The sequence below is a fragment of the Triturus cristatus genome, chromosome 7 (genome assembly GCF_964204655.1).
Source record: "Triturus cristatus chromosome 7, aTriCri1.1, whole genome shotgun sequence".
NCBI lineage: Eukaryota > Metazoa > Chordata > Amphibia > Caudata > Salamandridae > Triturus > Triturus cristatus.
The window spans coordinates 859,814,171-859,826,929 of NC_140590.1; the positions used below are offsets into that span (position 1 = coordinate 859,814,171).

Consider the following 12,759-nt stretch of genomic DNA (forward strand, 5'->3'; position numbering starts at 1 on the left):
CCTCTGAATTCTAAAACAGTGGGAAATGTACTTTAAGCATAAGACGCTCCGGGAAGTAAATGTATAAGCAAGTGTTTGTTAGATGAGCCCTGACTGAGGGGTATATCAAAAGAATATTATAAAAACAGTGGAACGAAGTTTCAATACTCAATGCATTATTCGATAATAATGTTCAACCACGCAATGATTATAGTAAATTTGAGTAGGTACATACAATATGATTTGTCTTTAATTGCATTAAATTCTTTGGTACTAAAGTATTTCAGTAGTTGAAATCACTCTTACCGCGTCGTCGTCTAAACACACGAGATCCGCTGTGTACGATCCTCTGCTCCCCTCCACCAGATCCCTGGGGATGGAATTGCCCCCCAGGGACAGGAGGCAGGCGCCAGTGACGTCCAAAAAGTCAATCTTAGAATTCCTCAGACACACGTTGTAGCTGTTGTTCGGAGTGTAGGGCAGACTTCCGTCGGATATCAAGCAGGAAGGCTGGGCGCAGCTTGCGACGTCACCGCCACTTCCATAAACTTTTAAGGCCACACATATGATAACTGTTACCAGAAAAACAAAGGAAACGAAAGCGATTGCAATAACCAAATACAGGTTTAAATCCGGCATCGGGCCCCCCTCGTCGCGGCGCTCTGTGAATTCGGATACCTTCTCGCTGTTACTGTCCATGATACTGACGCGGAGTGTGGCTGTACTGGATCGAGCCGGGTCTCCCTGGTCCCTCACGAGCAGGATCAGCCGCTGGAGGCTTCCGTCTCGGTCCTCGATGGCTCGAGATGTTCGTATCTCCCCCGAGTACAGCCCGACTTTGAAGAGAGGGTCTCCCTTGCTTTGCAGTAAGTGATACTGTAACCAGGCGTTGTATCCGCTGTCCGCATCCGCCGCTGTTATCTTTGACACGAGGTAGCCGGGCTCCACGGTCCGAGGGATGTACTCGGTGCCAAAGGAGTCCGTTCCGGGGTGGGGGAGCAGCACTACCGGAGGATTGTCGTTTTGGTCGAGAACAAATACATCGACGGACACATTACTGCTGAGGGAGGGGGTTCCAGCATCCTTTGCGTGGACATAGAATTGAAAATGCCGTATTTCCTCATAATCAAACGATTTTAGTGCATAGATTTTGCCACTTTCAGAGTTTATTGAAACAAGATTATCATAAAAGCTGTTTGATGTAATAGAATATGTGAGGTAGCCATTTTCTTTCAGATCCGAGTCTGCTGCAGAGATTGTAAACAGGTGGGTCCCCGGAACATTGTTCTCCGTTAAGTGGATAGAGTAAGAAGTCTTAGCAAACCGGGGGCTGTTGTCATTGACGTCAGACACTCGCACTGTGAGGGTTGTGGTGGAGGTGAGAGCAGGCGAGCCTCTGTCCTTGGCGGTGATGGGGATGCTGTACTCCCCTGTAGACTCGCGGTCCAGGGGCTGCTTCAGGACCAGTGAGTAGTGGTTGTTGAAAGTATTCTGTACCGTAAAGGGGAGGGCTTCAGGAATGGTACAGTCCACCTTCCCGTTATCCCCGGAGTCCTTGTCTGACACTATCAGGAGCGCGATGACGGTCCCGCCGGGGGCATCTTCAGGGACAGAGCTGGACAGAGACGTCGTGGTGATTTCGGGAGCGTTGTCGTTCACATCAATGATTTCCACCACTACCTTGCAGTGGCCGGCTATAGGGTACGGCCCTCGATCCGTGGCTTCCACTGACAGCTCATATACCTCGGAGGCCTCGAAATCCACCGCTCCCCGCACTGTGATCACACCTGTGCGTTCATCTAAGGTGAACATCTGGCGCACACCTGACGGGACCCGCTTGTTAAAGCCATAAGTGACCTCACTGTTTGGTCCTTCGTCTATATCTCTGGCAGTCACCTGTACAACTACTGTGCCCAGGGGTACGTTCTCTAATAGCTGTATTTTGTAAACTGACTGGACAAATATGGGGGCGTTGTCGTTTGCGTCACTTACGTGGACGTGTATTTGCACAGTTCCAGACTTCTTTGGACTCCCGCCATCAAATGCTGTGAGAATCAGTTTATGAAGCGCCATTTCCTCGCGATCCAGCATCTTGTTTAGTACCAGTTCCAGAGATATTGTGTTGTCAGAACTTCTGATGATGTTTAGGTCGAAGTTGGGGTTAGGGCTCAACGTGTAACCTTGGACAGAATTTGATCCAATATCATGGTCGATGGCATGCCCTACTGGAAACTTCGTCCCTAGATAGGAAGACTCAACAATATTAAGGGTAAACTCCTTCTCGTGAAACGACGGGGCGTTGTCGTTTATATCCACAATCTCGACTTCAAGGCGATGCATTTCCAATGGATTATCGATTACCAGTTCCGCGTGCAGAGCGCACACAGCGCTCTGGCCGCAGCTCCCCTCTCTATCGATCCGTTCGGCGATCAGTAGATCACCGCTGCTTGTATCCACCTGGAAGAACTGTTTCCTGTCCTCGGACACCACTCGGAGTCTACGGGATTTCAAACGATCCGTGCTGATCCCTATGTCCTTAGCGATGTTTCCGACAGCGGCCCCTCGCTCGAGCTCCTCGGGGACTGAGTATCTGATCTGACCCAGAACAGAATCCCGGAGAATGAAAAGCAGAAAACACCGCAGCCGCCAGTGTCCTGTCAGCTGCGGTCTTACCACTTCCATGTCCGGCTAGATTCAATGGCAGGTCCGCGGTATTCCAAGCCTCTGGGCGATGCGAGATTCAAAGGTTTTGTCAATTATTTTCAGTCCTATTCAGTTCCATGAAGAGTGTCCTCTTTTTTCAGATATTTTCATTACCATAGCATAGATCGATCTCTGTGTTCGGAAGAAACAGCAGGAAACGAGAATGTTGGCTCTGCGTTTGAGGCGCTTCAGCTTCCCCCGCCCTACTGTAACATTTTATGATTAGCTGTCGCCATCTCCTGTTTCATTGTAGGAACTACAATAATTATGTGGCCGAAAGCCTCATATCTATTGAGAAAAAACACATGCTGCATTGTTTGTTTTTAAATTGTAGGAATTAATTGAAGCAGAAAATAGGCCATTCATTGGTAGGCACGTATATATCCACACCTGCTTCGTGTCCATTTATTCTACGAGGAAGCCGCTGAAGAAGCATTCAGCACATCTCCGTGGACAAAGTTGCTTTCCCACTTGAGGTTAAAGTGCACTCTTTCGTCTCCTTTTGAGTCTCAGAGGAATCACAAATATTTATCTTTTGTGTAAAGAAAAACAAACCATAAACTAAACTTATGAACCGGCCAAAATGTTTCAAATGCTGCAAACAATTCACCAATAACCGTGTGAAACACATTTCTTAATAAACTGTGCACATATTTAGACTAATCTCGCGATATCTGTTGATGTAATTATGTATTGTGTGGTTATTTAATGACTGTAACGCGCGTTTACCATATTTGCTTTTTCAATGTAATATGGTATCAAGTGGTTTGTCCACAGCAGCAAGGTACGTACGTGTACGTGTGCGCGCTCCAAGACCTCAACATTCTGCATCTCATTATCTTGGAACTTCATCACATTACACAAATGCCAAATACGGGAACATTTTAACACCTAATCTTAAAATGCAAAGTGGGGCACGTTAAATCCATTTATTTTGGGACTGTTGAAACCATTATGGAACGTTGGCTACATGGTTATTACACGTTCAAACTCTTTGGAAATGTGATGCCACTGTTGATCAAACTTAGACGATCATTGGCTTCCCCAGCTCTGGCCTGAATCTGTCTGAATGTGACACATCTCTGTATCCACAGGAAAACCACATTTCGTGCAACCTTGGCTTCTTACCTCAGGTTGGAGCTGTGCCCAGTTTCTGCTCTCTAATTGCACACAATGTGTGTTTTTCTTCTTCAGTATTGGCTTTGACACAAAAGAACATGCGTCGGATCATTGATCGTGTGCTCTCCAACCACTGCAGAACAAAGAAGTTACAGAAATTTGTCTCTTCTCCTTGTGAACCCTGAAAAGACAGTCTCACCCCGTCATACCCCAATGGTCGCTGTTGTTGGTGCCCCCATGTTGCTCTGGCATTAGGATGCCTTTGAAGTTTACTGGAAATGGAAATCCCTATTTGTAGGCTTAGGGCCGAGCATGTCTGTTGGCCACCGACCCATCAGAGGATCAAAGAAATTTCCACAATACTCAATAGGATTTGAGATAGGTTTGTTATTTATTGCACTGCACAAATGCGTACAGAAAGTAAGAGCACTTTAAAGTTAGCACTAGGCCTGGGTGAAGTTTGTGGAGTTTGGAAAAGTGACAAAAAAACTCCGCCAAGCTACGTGGAGTTTCGAAAATTGCAGAGTTCATAACCTCGCACAGTTTGTGCTGATTTTTAGCGCTGGTTGTTTGGCCCGCACTGTAAAATCAGCGCAAACTGCATCAAAAGCAGTGCAAGAGGGCTCTGCTTCTTTCTGCAACTTGAGTAGTAGTTCTACTCGAGCGGCAGCTTCTTCAATGTGAACAGAAGGTTTCTCAATGTGAGTGGTAGCGTCCATCCGCGACTGCCCGCATTGAGAAATCTCGCTGTGTAGCGGTCTAGCACTGGATTTTCCTAGCTTGCGCTTGCCAACGGTAAGTTGGCGAACGCAAGCCAGGAAAATCTAACGCTAGACCACTTCCCAGCGAGAGTTCTCAATGAGGGAAGTCGCGGATGCAAGGAAAAAACCCTGCAACACAGAGCAGGGTTTTTAGGAACTCCGCGAGCTCCGCGGCGTATGGAGTGCAAGAAACTCCATGGACGGATATCACCACCCATGCCTAGTTAGCACTGACTTTCCAACAAAAAATGTAGGCTTTGTGTGCCATGCATAACATCCATTACTATAGGAGAAGATTAAATGCATCAAAATGGGTGCACACGTCTATATAGAGCTTGATGGCGCACTCAAGTCTACATATTCATTGATTATGTACATTTGTTTGCACACCCTTTGATCACCTGCTGATGGGGCAATTCTCTGCAATTGTCAGTTCCCACAGTCGGACCCAGATCGCCCGTTTCCACCTCCGCCCAATGGACCGTGAAAGTTAACTGTCATTGAAGTGGGGACAGTGGCCACATGACCTTTAAAAAGGAAGAAACAAGCTCCATATGCCAACACCAGGGAACATTTATTCATGCCATTAATGTTCAATAGCAATATGTTACAGTATTCGAAACCAGGCAATTAGGAGCTACTACTGATCAATAGCACCTCAAAGTCCTCCTATTCATATGACCAGCAGAGGAGGGTCATAAAAATGTAGCATATAATTCTTCCCCATTAATAACACTTTCATCAATAACCCATCACTAACCACGCTACAAAAAAGTGTTTGACTAGGTGCAAAACCTGTTGTGAGAAGAGCTTGCAGGGTCTCCTGTGGCCATGACTGAGAAGCGAAAGAGGCCATGTAGCCTGCAGCCCTCTCTGCCGCATAGTCGCCGCACACTGTATGTCACTTCCAGTTACTTGAGCCATGACCCAGATGTAATTGCAGCAGGTCAGTGACTGCCAAAGGTGACTGCTGTCATGCCTTAATACCAATGTACTGTACCCCAATAAATACCAGTGGTGGCCCAGCTGCCAAAAGCTGCAAAAAGAAAAAAATGAAATGATAATAAAACAGGTTTATTATAATTTTATTTTTCATCTCTGAGCCGAGTCTTGAGGGCACGGCCATACTCACTTAGCACTACAGCAAGCACAGAGGGGGAGTGGTGAGCACTGCTGTCAGTGCGTATTTCGGTTTGCCCAGCTGTCTCAGGACAGATAAACCGACATGCGCACTGACATGTCTCCAACCTGAGCTGCATTGCTAAGGGGGGAGAACAGCTGGCGCAGGCACAGGCTCCCAGTCCCCGATGGAGCGGAAAAGCAGCCTGCTCAGGCCGATCCCAGCGCTCTCTCACCAGCATGAGAGAAGCACTGGTATTGGCCATAGGGGAATCTGGCAGCCTTAACCTGAGCACAGCAGTCAGCAGAAGAGCAGCAAGCAGCAGCCAGGTAAGGTTTTTTTTTTGTCGCCCGCGCTGCCCCACCACTTTCACCCGATACCAGCTGCTACTGCCAAATACTTACCATTCAGAGTGATACATGACATCTACCTCAAAGCTCAGCTTATTTCAAAAGACGCGTTGAGTGTGATTGCATTTCCACTTAATTATTTATTGCAAATCCAGAAGCTTGCCTGATACCCGGACTGCACATATCAGTATCAGATAATATATGCCTGTCATCCAGCAGGTCCAGTTACAGCTTCAAGACCATAGTTTCTATTTTGTTTTTTAAATGAATAGCTCACTGATGGTTCTATGGTCAGACCATTAGAAACCTCAAACACTTTGCCCCTATTGCCCTCACAGTTCTTCAGAACTCAAATTGGTGGGGATATTTAGAGGTTCTGGCACCAACACTGTGGTGGCTCGTCCCCTGCTCTGCATTTTACTCTAGCTAGATCGACTTGTAGGAGCCATGTGAAGACTTGATTCTTTGAGCCCTAAATCATGCTCTTGTATTTACCACTACCCCCAATACGGCCAGTGCCAAGAGGTTTTCAAGAATAAACTCCCAAAGAGTAAACTCATTCTCAAAAGTCAAAAATCAATGACTGCAGCAAACAAGGACATTTCTCCCTGCATGTGTGCGCCATTGAGCGACTCTCCTGCCCAGACAAACATGCCATGGCCATCACTATGACCTGCTGTCCCGTTAGTTTAGTGGTTTGTGCCTGAGGAGCATGGAGAGGTTTTGTATGTATAAACTGAGTGCTTCCCTGATTCCAAATAGAGAGGGGGAACCGTGGGTTTGTCTCTGAAAATGAGGCCCTTGTCACGACTACACCAGACCCCATCATGCGCACACATTTTTTTAAAGTTAAATAGTTGATTCGAGTTCCAATTTCGACAGCAAAGAAAACATGATTTATACTCATTCTTCATCCTGCACCAGTACACATAATATGCAATCCATACAGTATGGGTCCAGCTCAATCAGGGGCTTATTTACAAGCCATTGCATCGCTGGTGCATCACTTTTTTTTGATGCACCAGCGGTACAAGGCACTTGCTCTTCTTTACAAGGCCACGTAAAGTCACCCTGACTGACTTTTTATGGCCTTGTAAATATAGACCCTTTCACGCATTACTCTGTGTGAAAGGGGCATTCCATGGGTGTTACTGTGGGTGTTCCCACGCAGCATCCATGGAACCTGATGCATTCCCAGATTTACAGGGTTTTGTACACCTGGGAATGCATCAGACTTACTCGCACTTCACCTACCGGCCTCGGAATAAAGATCTCCGTTAAGTAGGCCCCATCACGGGCGCCTGATCAGGCATTGCAGTGCCGGCCCGAGTAGGAGCAGACCCGATGATGAAGCAAGACACCTACTTGTCTGGTGTGTGAGGGTCTTTTTCCAACAAGGAGATCAGTCTCCTGTATTGAACTGGTGCTTACATCACAGTTATTACCTGTCATCTCTCTTTCTGTTAGGAACTGCATACTCGTTGTTTATACATAGTCTATTGGGTACGTATGCTGGACCTTATTATAAGAACCAATGTTACACCTTCCCCCCGTTTTTTGATTACATTGTATGCACGGGTTTATACCCTTGGGGACTTTTTTCATTGAGGTTACCAATAGGTTGCTAATAGACTCCTTTGGCCCACTCTTCCATTAAAAAAAAATATTTTTTTTTCCACTGATCAATCCAAGTTGGCTTGATTCATCCCTTGATTACCCTCCTTCAATGCCATGGAGGATTATCAAGGATTAAGTTTCGGTGATGAAGCTGCAGCAGAGATATTACGAGCACCGTCCTTCCTGGGATCTGATGGCAGTTCTGCCTCGGTCAGCCAGTCAGTGGATTGGTCCTCTTTATCCAATATTAAGCATGAATGGCTTAAAGTTACTCTACACGGGGCAATGATGACCGAATATTTGAGAGCTAATATAGCTCCTAATGGCCTCATTGTCAATAATTTCCCCCGCCTCTTCTTAGAAGACGCCACTTTTAAGAAAGAATGGTCCCTAGTTGCTTGGAAATGCACTAGGGACTGGTTGATTCTTATTATAAATACAGCGAAAAGAATAGCAGACGCCTTACTCATCAGAATCCAAGCGGCAGAGGGTGCCATTAAAGTGACGATTCAGACAGCAGCCTTTAAGAGCAAGCTGTCGGAAATTAATGCGGAAATTGCTGAAAATAGAGAATATCTCATGAAACAAAAGATTTCAAAGCTACAAAAAGACATCCAGAAATTCTCGACTGAGAAAGTATATCCCTATCTTAAAGCGGACTATACGAGTTCCGTGACTGGATACTCCTCAGACGATAGCTCTAATTCTTCACGGAGAGGTTCAACATCTAGTAACGATTCAAACACTAGGAGTTGGAACAATAGAAAGACACGACTTACCAACCACCTATGTTTCCTTCATACAATGCTCCACCCTACCAGGGACCACACTTCTGGCAATACCCAGTATCGGCCCACCACCCTTCTATCCAACTGGACCTGCACCTCCATTTTTAGACAGAGGTTGGGGCAGCGGAAGAGGGCGCAGAAGAGGCCAAAAAAGAGTGCAATGGCAGGACCAACCAACAGGGTCAGTGGAAACCAGGAGTCAAACCAAGGGGAAAAGAAATTGATTGTCAACCTTTCCTCCAGAGCCATCTCACCTGTTGAGGAACATGTTCTGCAGAAAGGATTAGGCTTTGTTCCCACCCCAAGAACTGACACGTCCAGGGATCGTTGCAAATTACAAAGCTTTTTTCGCAAGATTCGTCTTCAGGCCTTTTTCCATGACCAACCAGCATTTACTGCCGATGATTCAGGCCTGTACAAACCTTCAACGTTCACTCCTGCAAGTGCTATGGTTCCCAATGAGGTTCTTACTTTCGAACAAGCAGTATTGAAAGATCTCAATACGAAGGCTAATTCAGCACCCTTCCACAATCTTTCCACAGAGGAGACCGTTGCCATCAGGGCTTTGGCTAGTGATGATTCCATCACGATCAAACAAGCCGACAAGGGTGGGGCTACTGTCATAATGAACACAGAAGACTATAACATCGAATGCGAGAGACAATTGAGTGATAGGAGGTACTACACCCCAATAAGAGAAAATCCCACGCATAGATTATACAACATCATCAATGCTATGACATTCTCAGCTGAATCAGTGGGTTGGATCTCAAAAAAGGAGGCGGATTTCTTAACAACTAAAGAACCTGTTGTACCTTATTTCTATTGTCTCCCAAAGATTCATAAAGAGGTGACACCTGTACCTGGACGACCAATCGTGTCCGGCATCGGTTCCATACTTGAACCTCTCTCGAAATTTGTAGACCATTTCATACAACCTTTCGTCAAGGAGACTCCCTCCTTTGTCAGAGATACGACCGATGTGCTACGTCTCCTTGAGGGGGTCCAACATCCACATGAGGTGAACCTTCTGGTTACCTTGGATGTTGAGGCCCTCTACACCAATATTCTCCAAAGAGCAACATTGGATGTCATTGAAGACATCTTAAACAATGCCGAGTGGGATTCCCCTACCCAGGTGTCATTCATTATGGAATGTGCTACTATTGCACTCACAGAGAATTATTTTCAGTTTGGTACCCAACTTTTCCATCAGACCCAAGGTACTTCAATGGGTAGTACCTTTGCTCCCAGCCTGGCATGTTTATACATGTCCACTTTTGAAGAGCGTAAGATCTTCCATTCTGATAATCCGTACTTCCCAAACATCTTACTGTGGAAACGGTTTATAGATGATATTCTTATCCTTTGGAAGGGAGACATTACCAAATGCAATGAATTCTGCACATGGATCAATACCCTTAATCTATTTCTGAAGTTCACCAACACAATCTCTATGAGTGAGATTCCTTTTCTTGATCTCCTCATTAGGTTGGAAGCAGGGATAATTTCCACAACCCTTTATCGGAAACCTACTGACAGAAATAGTTTCCTGTTATTCAGCAGTCACCATCCCAGAGCACCTAAACAAAACTTACCTGTTGGACAGTTCCTTCGTATCAGAAGGAACTTTAGCACCCTTTGTGACTACAAAAGGGAAGCAAATATTTTGAAGCAAGACCTGCTTCAACGCGAATATCCCAAACAGGTGATTGACGACGCCTACAAAAGGGCGAGAAATAACAATCGAGATGGCCTCTTGGAAGACAGGATTAAACAACCAGACACAACCATCACATGTGTCACCACATTCACCCCCGCTTCTAATCGATTAAGGAACATCATTAGAAAGAACTGAGGCATTCTCAACACCGGGATACTGAATTTTTCCATACCCAGATTTGCATTCAAACAAACAAACAACATAAAGGATATGTTGATACATACCAGACCTAAGAAACCTCACAACATGGTACAGAACACGCTTTGGGACTTACCACCAGTCCAGGGGCACTTCCCTTGTGGATCATGTTCCGTCTGTCCCCAAACTAAGGTTAGGAAACTACTGAACCTCCCGAATAGTGTCTGTTGGCAGCTGAGGAAACATACCAACTGTAACACAGCCAACTGCATCTATTTGGTGAAGTGCATCTGTAACCTCGTCTACATAGGGATGACTACAAGGAAAGTAAAAGTACGAATGATGGAACATAAGAGCACTTTCAGATGTGCTAAGACCAACACCAAAATGACGACTCACTTTAAAGAAAGAGAACATCTCCCTGATTATTTTGAGTGGTGCGTTCTAGAAGCGCACCCGGGCATGTCAAAGGACGCCTTGTTTCGCTTAGAACAACGGTGGGTCCTGAGACTGTCATCCGATAAAACGGGTCTCAATGAAGACATACCCCGGAGCCTTCTGACCTAAACACAAGATATCTCTTGTACGAGTTCAGCACCACCTCGATGCATGCACTACTCTATTTTAGCTGTTGCATTCTTCGTAAAAACGTACAATATTTTCTTTTTCTTTTTCTCCGGCATGCGGGCTTCTCCTTTTGGAGCATTTGATTATCATCAACAAGCCCCAACCCACATCACATTGGCCTTTTAATCATGAGTTCACTGATGAAACTCTTTTCCGCTTTAAATTATCCTTGCACCACTGCTGCCCTTGTGTGTCCTTAGGAAATAATCCTCTACAGATAAACACCTCCTTTTCTTGGGGACAGTTGGACAATTCGAGATTCTTTTCTCTGTCCAATCCCTCTCATATACACTACGTATACTAATCAACATGCGATCAACACATTCAGATCGTGTGATCCGGATTGGACCACCAGGCGATCACATGTCTTTACTCCTCCAATATGGCGCCGGCAAATTGTCGGCGGTCTAGCGTCTCACGTAACTCTTCGGTACTCCAGGGGCCACACCCACCCCGTCCTGCCTCCCTTTATCTCTTCGTTTGTTTGTATCCGGTAACCAGACCGTGTGGACCGGCTGATCCGTCTGGGTAGGATCAACTCTTTGATTCCGCTAGGAGAACCGTGAGTAATATGTCTGTGTTTCTCCAAGACGCATCTGCGTTTCTGCCCTCGTGTCCTCACGCCATTCCCCGCCACGTTGGGGCGATAGACTCCATGTACAAGTAAGCGCCTCTTTCTCTCTGTTTTTTTAAAATACTTGAGATAATGACACCACTTACCTGATGTACATCACGCTACATAGGTTTTCTGATCAGAGCTTTGTTTAGAATTTCATTGTCTCCTATTCAACTATAGGGGTGGTGTACGCTTTATTGAACCGCCCCCCCTACCTCCCACCGACATTCAGTGCGCTTACCTGAATAACGTCGTCCCGTTTTTCATTCAAATACCCTTGGCGGCGATCGTTTATACCTTCAACCTCTTGTCTCTTGACACAACGGGTGGTAATTCATCTATGCCGCTCCCTTTCAGTATTCTTTGATAAACGAATACTTTCTCATTGTATATCAGGGCACTAGAATTCAGTGTCGACGGCGACCGATACTGTTATGGCCCGGACCATGAATAATGAGGGTGAGGATTTTCTTGTGGTCTGAGAATTACGATTTTTACAATAGTCATACCTTCCATAGTGACTTTGTGTGTGACAATCCACTACTTTATCTTCATCACCTGAACGTGCATCGATTTATTTACGACTGTTTGATTGCATCAAGCATGTCACTGCCCATGGGCCCTTTGCATGCATTTGATGCACTATCACAAATTGAATCAATAGTATTGGTTTTGAATAAAATGATATCGTAGTGCTTTATCTTTGACTGTTTTAACTGTTTTTTATCTCTACAGGTTAATACTTGATTAGCTTTATTCACACCAGAGGTACCCCCACATTTTTTAGGGTGCTGTAAGGGTGGTCACTTTTCACTGCAAATGTTGGGTGTCCACCACTAAAAAATGTGTATGTAGTATTCAACTAGGTCCTGAGGAATTGCCATCGAGTTGATAATAGGGCAAGAAACATGTCGACCTCACTTTTTAGCGTATCATAGCACAACATAGAGTGACTATACGCGACTCTTCATTTTTAATTAGGGGAATAACCAACTTCATTAAAAATTATTTTGATTGGATTATTTTTCCCTATTTTAATTTCACTTTACACTTCACATTCACCTACACTAGGACCCTTACTCGCACTTAACCTACCGGCCTCGGAATAAAGATCTCCATTAAGTAGGCCCCATCACGGGCGCCTGATCGGGCATTGCAGCGCCGGCCCGAGTAGGAGCAGACCCGATGATGAAGCAAGACACCTACTTGTCAGGTGTG

At 45.5% G+C, this 12,759-nt stretch overlaps 1 pseudogene; it reads right to left on the reverse strand.

The window, feature by feature from the left end:
- Nucleotides 1-252: 252 nt before the first annotated feature.
- LOC146810757 (protocadherin gamma-B1 pseudogene) lies at nucleotides 253-2,661 on the reverse strand (annotated as a pseudogene).
- Between the last annotated feature and the right edge of the window lie 10,098 nt (nucleotides 2,662-12,759).